The sequence below is a fragment of the Octopus sinensis genome, unplaced genomic scaffold, assembly GCF_006345805.1.
Source record: "Octopus sinensis unplaced genomic scaffold, ASM634580v1 Contig15011, whole genome shotgun sequence".
NCBI lineage: Eukaryota > Metazoa > Mollusca > Cephalopoda > Octopoda > Octopodidae > Octopus > Octopus sinensis.
Window position 1 is genome coordinate 7501 of NW_021833466.1, and position 11214 is coordinate 18714.

The window sequence follows — 11214 nt, forward strand, 5'->3', positions numbered from 1 at the left end:
TTTGGCAGGTTATTTCCTTAGAGAGAGTTGTAGGTGGGCCAACTGTACGCCCAACCCAGCGTTTCCCAACGTTCTATACCAATGGAAACTTAGAAATCCATTCAATATTTCAGAAAACTACATAAAAATTTATTTCGTTTTTTGATTTGGTTTGCAAGATTCTTTATGCGAGTTCGTGTGTTGAAGCATATTCTGTTGTGTCATTCTCTTTTGGTGCCTTATAATTTAACGCACTCACCGGTAAAATTTCCACTTTTCTTTTTCTTTTTCAAAAATTTTCGTTGCGTCTTGCAACCTTTTCAATAGTTTTGACATAAAAATTATTACATATCTTTATAACTATTTTATTTCTATATTATTTACATTATTTACATTCGTCGGATATTTGTCCTCATCTTGTTTGTTGTTAACACAAAGTTTCGGCTGATATACCCTCCAGCCTTCATCAGGTGTCTTGGGGAAATTTCAAACCTGGGTTCTCATTCCTAAGGTATTTTTCGATGTTATTATTATTATTATTATATTATTATATTATTATTATTATTATTATTATTATTATTATTATTATTATTATTATTATTATTCTATGTTTGACTTTTGCTTTATGTCTGTACAAGTTGGCTCCAAGACTCACCCAGAGACCTCAAGAGACAACAGGTTGGAAGTTCACGTTGTTGTTATGCCTAGTGTGCCATATATTTGGTTTTTTTTTTGGTGTTGTACTAGTGAATGTCTAATACATAAATTAAAAAAAAAAAGTTTGTTTTAAACCTTGGGATTACATAGAGAGTATTTTGCGTAGGATATGAGCAGTTCCCATGAGCACTATCTTTTGAATTATTATTATTATTATTATTATTATTATTATTATTACTACTACTATGGCGTAGTGGTTAAGAGCGCGGGTTAATAACCCCAAGATTCCGAGTTCGATTCCAAGCAGTGACCTGAACATTAATAATAATAATAATAATAATAATAATAATAATAATAATAATAATAATAATAACATCGAAAAATACCTTAGGAATGAGAACCCAGGTCCGAAATTTCCCCAAGACACCTGATGAAGGCTGGAGGGTATATCAGCCGAAACATTGTGTTAACAACAAACAAGATGAAGACAAGTATCTGTCAAATGTAATTAATGTAAATAATGTAAATAATGTGAATATTGTACATAATTCCTCATCTCTTAAATATAGAACTGTATTTTATTTCTCTTTGATAAACTCAAACTTCATAAAGGGGTGAAAAAATATTAAAGCTGCTTGTACTAAACCAATAAGGTACTAATAACAAAATCTCGTCTTTACCATAATTTTGTTTAGAACAACTTTCCTTAAAGTTTCCTAATTAAGAAGTCACATCATTGTTATCAATAGATGTGATTACGGTTTCGGGTCCCGGTTGTGAAAAGCTGAGATATGTATGTGTATATGTGTATGTCTATAGACTATAAAGTACACACACGCACACACAGGCATGCACAGGCACGCATACACACATATAGCAGACTATATATATTATATTCGCTAGGAATAACCAAACTTAAACACGCACCATTTGTTTAATATAGGTAAACTAAATAAAGAGAAGTGGCACAGATTAATATAGAGATATTGGATGGAGGACCAGTTCTTTGAAGTGAGGAACAGAAATGAAAGAATGAAAAGATAAAAATGGTCTCGAAACACTGATAAAGAAAGTTTTATCCAGAGAGCAATATTACAAAACAGCTCGTGTCTCCATTATTTCGTCTGGACAGTTTCCCGGAAAAGGAAAAAAGAAACCATACTGAGATCTTATGGCTTCGAATTGAATGTCTCTGAATCTGTGAGAGTTTTTAATATCATATCAATGGGCGGTGGGGTTGCGTTGGCGTTGGTGTTGGTTCTATCACTTGAATCGTGTGTGTGTGTGTGCATGCTTTAAATTGTGTGTGTGCGTGTGTGAGTGCGGCGTGCGGCTGTGTGTTTAAATACACAAACATACATGAAAGAATGCATACATAGAAACATACAAACAAAGACACACACTTGCATGCATACGTACATACATACTCACATTCATACATACATACATACATGCATGCATACACACACACACACAAGTCTGAATGAGCAGGTACTCGGAGTTACTGTAATGTAGATATACAGCATACATGAATTTGTCTGTCTGCATGTATGTATGTATGTATTTATGTATGTATGTATGCATGTATGTATGTATGAATGTATGTATGTATGTATGTATGTATGTATGTATGTATGTATGTATGTGTGTATGTATGTCTGTATGCATGCATGTATGTATGTATTTATGTATGTATGTATGTATGTATGTATGTATGTATGTATGTATGTGTGTATGTATGTAGGTACGTACGTATGTATTTATGTATTTATTATAAGACATATTGTAATACACTGCCCCCGCCACTCACAAACACACATATATAAAGTATATATATAATATATAGTTATATATTGGTGGTGTGGGTGAAAAATATTATATTTTTTATATATATATATATATATATATAAATATATATATATATATATATATATATTATATTATATAATATATATATATATATATATAATGTATGTATATATATATATGTATATATATATATATTATATAATATATTCATACATAAAAATCACGCACTTTGACATATATATATATAAATACATAGGTATGTATGTATGCATAGAGATTCTCATACACGCGCGCACACACACACACACACGCACACACACGCACACACACGCACGCACACACACGCACACAACACACACGCACACACACCCTCACACAATAGATAAACATTATGGTTTGATGGTTTCGTTTATCTAACCGCTTTGAAGTTTACAGATGTTGTAATTGGTTAAGTTCCGTGTCAATGTGTGCATATTTTATGGGTTTCTATGACTTTGTGTATCATGTGTACCGAAATGAGAGTAAGGCCTTGTGCAGGTATGTAGTTATGTATGTATGTATGTACGTATGTACGTATGTATGTATGTATGTATGTATGTATGTATGTATGTATGTATGTATGTATGCATGTATGTATGTGTGTGCGTATGTATGTATGTATGTATGTATGTATGTATGTATGTATGTATGTATTTATGTATGTATGAATGTATGTAGGTACGTGCGTATTACGTATTTGTGTATTTATTATAAGACCATATTGTAAATACACTCCCCCACCACCAACGCCATTATAGCAAGTATATATATATATATATATATATATATATATATATATTATATTATATATATTATATATATATATAGATATACATATATATACGGGTGTGGTGTTGAAAAATATGTATATATGTGTGTGTGTGTAGACTCATATGAATACCATATATATGTATATATGTGTTTATATATATGTACATTTGTGTTATATATGTACGTACGTACGTTATGTATGTAGTATGTATGTATGTATGTCTGTATGTATGTATGTCTGTATGTATGCATGTATGTATGTATGTATGTATGTATGTATGTATGTATGCATGTATGTCTGTTTGTACGTACGTATGTATGTATTTGCGAATGTATGCATGCTTGTATGAATGTATGTAAGTATGTATGTGCGTATGAATGCGTGTATGTATGTATATATGTATGTGTGTGTATGTATGTGTGTATGTATGTATATATGTTTGTACGTATGTATGTATGTCCGTATGTATGTATGTCTATATGTATGCATGTATGTGTGTTTGTATGTATATATGTTTGTATGTATGTGTGTGTGTATGTGAATATGTATGTATGTGTGTGTATGTGTATATGTTTGTACGTGTATATGTATGTGTGTGTATGTGAATGTATATATCCGGACAATGTTTTATGGAAGACCAGCAGCCACCAGCGTCCCCTCTTTACGCCACTGATGTTATCCAAGGGAAAGGCAGAGCCTGATACAGCCTTTGGCACCAGTGATGACATTGCAGCTCCTTTCTACAGCTGAGTGGACTGGAGCAACGTAAAATAAAGTGTGTAGCACAGGCCAGGAATTGAACTCACTATCTATGATTGTGAGCCCGACGCTCTAACCACTGAAACATGCAACACAAAACATCATAGCCTGCAGTTGGTTCATTTACATACAGCAACTGCCGAGCTTCACAGGCACAAAAATCTACAACATATGGAAGAAGTCATTTAAGATCCCCCACATCCAGGGGACATTTAACTATAACTGCAACGTCTGCAAAATAATTAATGAAAAACAGAAGACAAAGTCGCTCATTTCCCCCATTTCTTCTTGTAAATACTCTGCTCCTTTTCCAAGACAGTTTCCTTTCTCGACCATGATGTTTCTGTAAGTAACCCTGGAGCCGAGATTCAGTCATCACACTGATAATTGCTTTGTCCTCTAACTCCCTAGTACACACAAGTGGAGGCGCAATGGCCCAGTGGTTAGGGCAGCAGACTCGCGGTGATAGGATCGCGGTTTCGATTCCCAGACCGGGCGTTGTGAGTGTTTATTGAGCGAAAACACCCAAAAAGCTCCACGAGGCTCCGGCAGGGGATGGTGGTGATCCCTGCTGTACTCTTTCACCACAACTTTCTCTCACTCTTACTTCCTGTTTCTGTTGTACCTGTATTTCAAAGGGCCGGCCTTGTCACTCTCTGTGTCACGCTGAATATCCCCGAGAACTACGTTAAGGGTGCACGTGTCTGTGGAGTGCTCAGCCACTTACACGTTAATTTCACGAGCAGGCTGTTCCGTTGATTTGGATCAACCGGAACCCTCATCGTCGTAACCGACGGAGTGCTTCCATCCAGTACACACAAGTTCATATGCATGCATGCATGTAAGAAAATTACTCTAAAGTAAAAGCTTATTTGCTGCGTATCCTTCATCGCTTTATGTTTCTTTGTCATCTCGGATGTTGTTATACATCGCTTGTCGTAATGCTTTTGCATCGTTTTAGCTTTCGAACCCCGCTGGCTAGGTGAGCAGGCCAATATACATATATACACACATATAACAACAACAACAACAACAACAACAACAACAACGACAACAACAACAACAACAACAACGATAACAACGACGACGACAACAACAACAGCAACAACAAAGCAACAATAACAACAACAACAACAACAACAACAATAATAATAATAATAATAATAATAATAATAATAATAATACTAATAATAATAATAATAATAATAATAATAATAACAATAATAATAATAACGATAATAATAATAATAATAATAATAATATAATAATAATAATAATAATGACAATAATCAGGCAATAATCGTCGGCAAGACTTGAAAATGTATAGAAAAAAGCGAAAGGGGTACAGTGAACTTGCCGTGAAGAGTGGAATATCTAACGCTTCGGATTAAATCCTTCGTCAGGGGGAAGAGAAAAAGAGAAGTAAAAGAGAAAAAAGTCAAACTGAGTTTACATCCTCTCAGAATGAAAAACTGGCTGCAACTGATAATGGACGCAGAAAAACACGGGCAGCTAAAGTGAAACAGAAGTTATTGGAGAGGGTGTGCAGAAAGGAGAAGGAGAAGGATGCTGGTGAGAGTAGAAGTAAGTAAATACGGGAATGTTGCTGAGAGAAGGTGGAAGGGGTGGATCAAAAAGGGTAAAAAAAAAAAAGGATTAAGAGGAGGTGAAAGGATGAAAGGAAAAACGTTTATTCATACCTATTTCTTTACTACCCACAAGGGGCTAAACACAGAAGGGACAAACAAGGATAGACAAACGGATTAAGTCGATTATATCGATCCCAGTGCGTAACTGGTACTTATTTAATCGACCCCGAAAGGATGAAAGGCAAAGTCGACCTCAGCGGAATTTGAACTCAGAATGCAGCGGCGGACGAAATACTACAAAGCATTTCGGCCGGCGTGCTAACGTTTCTGCCAGCTCTCCGCCTTATTCATACCTGTTGGGGGCGTAGTGCCAAGATCAAATATGAGACGTTGCTCCTTTCTTTTCCTAGAGAAGGGGGTCCGTGGTGCAAGGTCATACCAGACACTGATAAATCTGCAATAGACTGATTCACAGAGTTGAAGTGGGTGGCGACATGTTGGCCCGGCATATGTAGCATTATGCTTCTGATGTGTTCGCGAAAGTGATTCCCGGCGTCGCCCTGTTTCTCCAATGTAAAGAGCACCGCAGATACATTATGATGCATTATATGAGATTCGCCGAAGTGAAACAGAAGTGAAACAGAGAGGATGTAAACTCTGTTTGACTTTTTTCTCTTTTTCTTCTCTTTTTCTCCTCCCCCTGACGAAGGATTTAATCCGAAGCGTTAGATATTCCACTCTTCACGGCAAGTTCACTGTACCCATTATGTGATATTGCTTCTTGGGCCCCATGATGTGGTAATATTGTTGATGTAGGGGCATGTATTACATCGTCGCTGAGAACATTTAAAGGTTTTGGTTGAAAAATTAAGAATGTAAGAAAATGAAGAGTTAAAGATGTCTAGTTAATTTATTTCATTCATATTTTGTCTTTAAAATATAAATACAAATAAATTAAAAAAAAACACAGTAGAAGACTTCTATTGTTCTTTTAAAAAGTGGAGGCGCAATGGCCCAGTGGTTAGGGCAGCGGACTTGCGGTCATAGGATCGCGGTTTCGATTCCCAGACCGGGCGTTGTGAGTGTTTATTGAGCGAAAACACCTAAAGCTCCACGAGGCTCCGGCAGGGGATGGTGGTGATCCCTGCTGTACTCTTTCACCACAACTTTCTCTCACTCTTACTTCCTGTTTCTGTTGTGCCTGTATTTCAAAGGGCCGGCCTTGTCACTCTCTGTGTCACGCTGATTATCCCCGAGAACTACGTTAAGGGTGCACGTGTCTGTGGAGTGCTCAGCCACTTACACGTTAATTTCACGAGCAGGCTGTTCCGTTGATTCGGATCAACCGGAACCCTCGTCGTCGTAACCGACGGAGTGCTTCCTCCTGTGTTTTAAAAAAAATATTTGAATTTATATCTTAAAAATAAAATATGAAGTAAATAAATTAACTAGACATCTTTAACTCTCCATTTTCTCTCCATTATTAATTTTACCTATTATTATAATCCATAACGCAACGTAGAATTTTTCTCCTAATGTGATGGGGATTAAACCAGTGAAATTTTGGATTTTTTAATCCATAAAGAGGATAAGATATCCTTAAACTGACTATATGTCATAACCTATTGGAAGGATCAGAATTCTTCTTTAAAGAGGGACAGAAATTCAAGATCAAATCTAACTTTACTTGTGCCTCTGAAAACATAATTTATGTTATTAAATGCTCGGGCTGCCACCAAGACTACGTGGGTTCAACGGGACTATCACTCAGGCGTAGATGCACACTGCATCGACAACAGATTGCATTCCCAGAATATAGAATGATACCTTTTAGTGAGCACATTGAGAAATGCGCAAAGCAAATACTGCCACAATTTTTAATCTTCCCATTTTACCAATGTGCTTTCGGATCATCAACACAAATGAGACTGAACAAGGAAACATTCTTCATTGAAAAGTACAAACCCAGACTCAACCGTCCGAACATACTGACACAGAGAAATTAACAAGAAAAGGGAAAAAAAATTTTTAAGCGATTATCTCCCTTACACCGGAAGAAATCACTCACTACCTCCCCTTATTTAGAAATCTCCTGTTAATAACACAACGATAACTCCATGCAATATAAACATAACGTCACAAGAAATTTGAAAAGCTACAAGCGAAACCGGTAATTTCTTAAAAATTTTAAAATTATGTCATTTTAAGGAAAGGAAAAAAATTTTTCCAATATTCTCCAGACATTTTGACACAAATATATATATTTTTTAACATTTAAGCCTTCTGTCGTTTTTTCACACTTTACTATTTTCTTATATATATATATATATATATATATTGACTGTTTTTTCAAGCAGGTAGACATACTTAGTATGCCCTTTGATTAATTTTAATTTTATATATATATATATATATATACTTAAAATTAATCAAAGGGCATACTTAATTATATATATATATATATATATATATATATATATATATATATATATATATATATATATAATTAAAATTAATCAAAGGACATACTAAGTATGTCTACCTGCTTGGAATAACAGTCAAAACTCTTATTAAATCGCCAAAAATACACTGATGAAAACTACAGAAATTAAACGAAGGCAAAATCAGGTTAAGACAATCTACTAACATACATTTAAGTATCTGGACTCACGTGGACCGGTTTCTACACTGGTAAAATAAACCTTAGCTTCTTCAGCACGCGTTACCATGATTAGAGACTCCCAACCCATCGCTTCGAAGTCTGTGCTGCAACTGATTCGTTTCGCGCCGAAATCATAACAGCCACCAGTGTAAAATAATCTGTTATTTCAAGCAGGTAGACATACTTAGTATGTCCTTTGATTAATTTTAATCCCTCGGTTATTTAATGCTATTTTTTTGGCCTGCTATCGCCTGTGTCATTGATTCTGTTATTATCATTTTGAAATAGTTACATTGGATAATAATAGAATTAATGATACCTTCGTATATATATATATATATATATATATATATATATAATATATATATATATATATATATATATATATATATATTAATCTATATATATATATATATATATATATATATATACATACATATATATATATATATATTTTTTTTCTGTGTACCTTTCTGTAGAAAGCGTAGGCTCGAAACGTAAAATACTTTTTCTATTCCTGAGCGTTATACTAATACATCTGTTTGTTTCGTACACCACCTGTCTTCGTCTTTTGGTTTTTTTCGTAAACTTTCCCTATATATATATATATATATATATATATATGAACACTTGTGTAAGTAGGTATTTGTGTATCCGCGCGTGTATACTATCATACCCTGCACGGTAGGCAGCCCACTTCTCGAAACTGGGCTACATGAAACATAGATCACCATTAGGCGGGCCCCAGGTTGTTCATGATTGTTATATACTAAATGAAAGGTCATGTTGATGCCATCTCTTCCCACTACGCCACCTTGTCTTTTCCTGTGCTTCGGTCAGTTGGTGACCCCATGACCCTGCATAAATTTATATTGCGTAATATAGGCAGTAACTAACACGCACAAACGCATACACGCGCGTGCCTACACACACGAACATACAAACATATACACACACGCGCGCGTGCTCACACACACGAACACACGCGTGCGCACACACACACAAACACACGCGTGCGTGCTCACACACACAAACACACGCACGCGCACACACACACACAAAACACCAGCACGCGCACACACACACGAACACACGCGTGCGCACCACACACACAAACACACGCCGTGTGCTCACACACACAAAAAAACACGCGTGCGCACACACACACACACAACACACGCACGCACACACACACACGAACACACGCGTGCGCACACACACACAAAACACACTCGTGCTCACACACACACACAAACACACGCGGTGCGTGCTCACACACAAAAACACGCGTGCGCTCACACACACAACACACGCGTGCGCACACACACACAAACACACGCGTGCGCACACACACACACAAAACACACTCGGGCGTGCTCAACACACACAAACACACGCGCGCGCACACACACAAAACACACGCGTGGCGTGCTCACACACAACCAAACACACGCGCGTGCTCACACACACAAACACACGCGTGCGCACACACACACACAAACACACGCACGCGCACACACACACGAACACACGCGTGCGCACACACACACAAACACACGCGTGCGCACACACACACACAAACACACGCGTGCGCTCACACACACACAAACACACGCACGCGCACACACACACGAACACACGCGTGCGCTCACACACAGACATCATTTTGAAAAAGAACTGACTTATTGTCAAAGAACAGATCCAGACTTGGTATCGTTATATGTACCCGTATTATCATTTAACAAGTATAGCACTTTTTACTACATGCGTGTATATATACATACATACATTTATATATTTCTTTACTACCCACAAGGGGCTAAATACAGAGGGGGGGGGGACAAACAAGGACAGACAAACTGATTAAGTCGATTACATCGATCCCCAGTGCGTAACTGGTACTTAATTTATCGACCCCGAAAGGTTGAAAGGCAAAGTCGACCTCGGCGGAATTTGAACTCAGAACGTAGCGGCAGACAAAATACCTCTTTCTTTACTACCCACAAGGGGCTAAACACAGAGGGGACAAACAAGGACAGACAAACTGATTAAGTCGATTACATCGATCCCAGTGCGTAACTGGTACTTAATTTATCGACCCCGAAAGGTTGAAAGGCAAAGTCGACCTCGGCGGAATTTGAACTCAGAACGTAGCGGCAGACGAAATACGGCTACGCATTTCGCCCGGCGTGCTAACGTTTCTGCCAGGTCGCCGCCTTTCATACATACATATATACATATGTGTGTGCGTGCGTGCATGCATGTGTGTATATATATATATATATATATATGCAAACACACACACCAGTACCAGGCTATCTATCTATCTATCTATCTATCTATCTATCTATCTATCTATCTATCTATCTATCTATCTATCTATCTATCTATATGCACATGAATGTGTATAAATACATATAGGTATATCTTATATATATATATAATATACCTGTATGTGTGTATGCGTGTATACACACAGACAGACGCACATATGTATATATATATATATAATATATATATATATATATATATATTATATTATATATATATATAATATATATTAATACACACACACACATGCACATAAAAACGCCCGACTATATCAATGTACTCTCACTATCGATCAAAGGTAAAGACGATCAAACAAACATTTTTATATAATCGATGATGAAAGCCTGAACACATCTATCGGAATATGTATTGATATGAGATATCAAACAATCTGCTAGGTGGTGGCTGATATAATATATGAAACATTGACAAGAGTACTTCAGATTAGATCTCAGAATGCTATTTTCACTGTAGTATTTGATATATATTGGGTGTGGAGTGAAGCAGTTATAGTTTTGTCGTATCACTGCAACTCAAAGTAATGCATTGTACTAATTTGATAATGAAAAATCTGGTTAACGTTTTAGTCGAATATCAAGACTCATATATTGGTTTTC

General features: G+C 36.4%; 1 long non-coding RNA gene across 1 annotated transcript in view; it reads right to left on the reverse strand.

Annotated features, from left to right (window-relative positions):
• Positions 1 to 6169, reverse strand: part of LOC118761549 — a 12364-nt gene extending 6195 nt beyond the window's left edge. Inside the window, exons 1-2 of the long non-coding RNA XR_004997463.1 lie at positions 6051 to 6169; positions 4063 to 4065 (exon numbers count right to left, since the gene is read on the reverse strand). This is a non-coding gene — a long non-coding RNA (uncharacterized LOC118761549). The remainder of the gene's footprint in view (positions 1 to 4062; positions 4066 to 6050) is intronic.
• Positions 6170 to 11214: the final 5045 nt, after the last annotated feature.